We start from the raw sequence: 2,789 nt of genomic DNA on the forward strand, positions 1-2,789 counted from the left end.
TAATGATATTGAAGGTGATAATAGCAATAATACAATTTAATAAATTAAAGATAATGTTTATTTTTATAATAATAGTAATACAAATTAGTAATAATAATAATGATGATACTTAATACTAGGCCTACTTAGTAATAATAGGGTAATAATATCGATAATAAAGGTGACAACAACAACAATAATATTAATAATAATAATAATAATAATATGAGAAAAATACTAATAAAACGCCAATAACAACAACTTTTTAAATTACTATTATTAAAATTATAATTAATAATAATAATATGAATAATAATAATAAAAAAATTGAAAATTATTTATTATTTATATGGTACTATAAATATATGTACTATATATATATATATAATATAATAATAATATCAGCAAAAATTTGAACAATATAATGTTAATGCTAAGACTAATAATTAATATTAAAACTAACGGTAATAAAAACAACAATAATAATAACAACAATGACAACAATAATAACAGCAATAATAATAACAATTAGTACAATGTTGTACCAGTAAATGACTTGTGGCCGAGTTGACTTGTGGCCGAGTTGATTTGTGGCCGAGATGACTTGTGGCTGAGTTGACTTGTGGCCGAGTTGACTGTAGCCAAACTTTTTGTGGCCGAGTTGACTTGTGGCAGAGTTAACTTGTGGCCGAGTTGACTTGTGGCCGAGTTGGATCGAATTCAACTAGGCCCTAAATAAGGCTTAAAGATTAATTATTATAGCCTAGCCTAGGCTTCGCACCCCGGGCCCAGCCTCCAGATAGTAGTAGTAGTAGCCTACTCATCCTCCTAAGCCTACTAACTAAAGCTAGGCCTAGTTATTATATCAGTAATAGTATAATACTGTATCAAGTACCTCTTCATGTGCATAGGCCTAGGCTTATTCTTTGTTACCAGACTACAGGACCGTAAATACTCGAATAAGCTTCGGCGGTACGTGTTTACATTTGGCACAGAACTTGGCTATGCTCTGATGATTGCACAGTAAAACTCTAGCGGGCGCACTCCATCTTAAAGCAAAAGCAAAAAAAGATACGGCTACATGGGATGACATATTTACATAAATGTAAAAAAAATATTTTTCAATTTTTAACATATTATTGGAATCATTTTTTTCATCCCAAAAAAGTTAATGCAAAATATCGCAATAACTGATAAACGTTCTAATATGCTTGTTTGGTGGGAATTTGATAGGCCAATCTATTTCAAATACTGTAGAGTACGTATGACTAACCCTTAGCGGGGATGTGTCCGCGAAAAATAATTAGGGGTCCGCCAAGTCAAAGGGGTTCCACAGGGGTCCACGAAAAATGTAAGGGTCCGCTAGATTTGTAAACCAATTTTTCATTATTCCATTCTTGTCTTACAACATTGTGATATTAAACATCTTAATGCTAATTATCAGGTGCCTTTATAACTAAATACCTTTGACAAGGCATACACTTTGTTCACAACAGTAAATTGCTTTAACTGGCATTATATTTTAAATCCAATATTTTATTGGTGATCTCTTAGAATCTCTTATATTTAATGTATGTTTTATGTAAAGGTGTTTCGTATAGGAGAGCCACTTTGTATTGGCAATCAGGTAATTAATCTCAATTGTTTGTATGTTTTGTCTTGTACCGGTATTGCTTTTACCTGGATGAAAAAAGAAAATAGGAGGTAGCCTTAAATTTTACAAAATTTAAAATAGGCCTAGATGGGGGATAAAAGAAAATTAAGTTACAATTAGAGGTCTGACAGTGCAATTTCTGGCCATCTCGAAGTCCCATAGACATAAAAAGAAAAAATAAATAAATAAAAAAATAAATCCGCCTCAGCCCCAACCGTGATGTGTCATCGATCAACTATCTGTAAAATTGTCTTTATCTGACCCGGCCACTTTATTTAGAATTCTAAGGATCCGCCACTGTTTCAAATTGTACTCTTGTGGAGAATCATCTTTCTTACCTATCATATTATAGGTGGAATATCAACCACGAGTCCCTCTAAATTCTACAAAATTTTAATTAAAAAAAGGATTTAAAAAAAATTACACTAAAATTTTGAGTCTGATAATGCCATTTCCGGCAATCTAGAAGTGCCATACAGACATAGAAATGTCAAGCATAGTGGGGCTGAAGTGGTTTGATTGGTTTATATATTATATTTAGGCCTACTTTGACATGGGGGTCCGTGAAAACTTTTGACATGTCCCGAGGTGTCCGCGAATGAAAAAAGGTCGGGAACCACGTAGCCTATCAAGTTATAGACTGGTGAAAATATACAAAAAAGATGAAATGTCTAATAGATGACTATAATCAATTAAATACAGATAATTCAAGGCTAGGTACGGTACGCAGAATGAAATACAATGGAAACGATGTGTTTACAAACTAGTCCGTATAGGAAGTCTCAGTTAAAATTAAAATCTTATAAGACGTGTAAAATTAATGTAATCAAACTCGATTTAGTATATATTGTGATGTAGAGTGGCTTTCTGTCTCTGTTAGTCTTTAATTTTGCTTTTATTTAATTATTGGTTTTTGGTTTCGGTCTTCTTGTTAGACTAGGTCAGTTGTGTGTGACTTGAAGTCCTAATAATACCACACTAGGAATGTTATTCACTGGTAGCCAAATATTCTAGCAAAGTATGGCTAAATGATAATAATATTATTATTAATGATAATAATAATATTAATAATAATAAGAAGAATTATATAAATGTATTCATATATTAATAGCATTACTGCAAGACGGTTTAGAATTTTTCTCTATTATAAAGATTT

The 2,789-nt window shown here is 31.4% G+C and overlaps 1 protein-coding gene across 1 annotated transcript in view; it reads right to left on the reverse strand.

The window, feature by feature from the left end:
* Positions 1 to 991, reverse strand: part of LOC117121665 (bifunctional polynucleotide phosphatase/kinase-like) — a 12,345-nt gene extending 11,354 nt beyond the window's left edge. The window contains exon 1 of the mRNA XM_033266919.1: positions 875 to 991. The gene's annotated coding sequence lies outside the window, so the exon portion shown is untranslated. The remainder of the gene's footprint in view (positions 1 to 874) is intronic.
* Positions 992 to 2,789: the final 1,798 nt, after the last annotated feature.

The sequence above is a fragment of the Anneissia japonica genome, unplaced genomic scaffold (assembly GCF_011630105.1).
Source record: "Anneissia japonica isolate Jap-2015-1 unplaced genomic scaffold, ASM1163010v1 scaffold287709_len1912824_cov184, whole genome shotgun sequence".
Lineage (NCBI taxonomy): Eukaryota > Metazoa > Echinodermata > Crinoidea > Comatulida > Comatulidae > Anneissia > Anneissia japonica.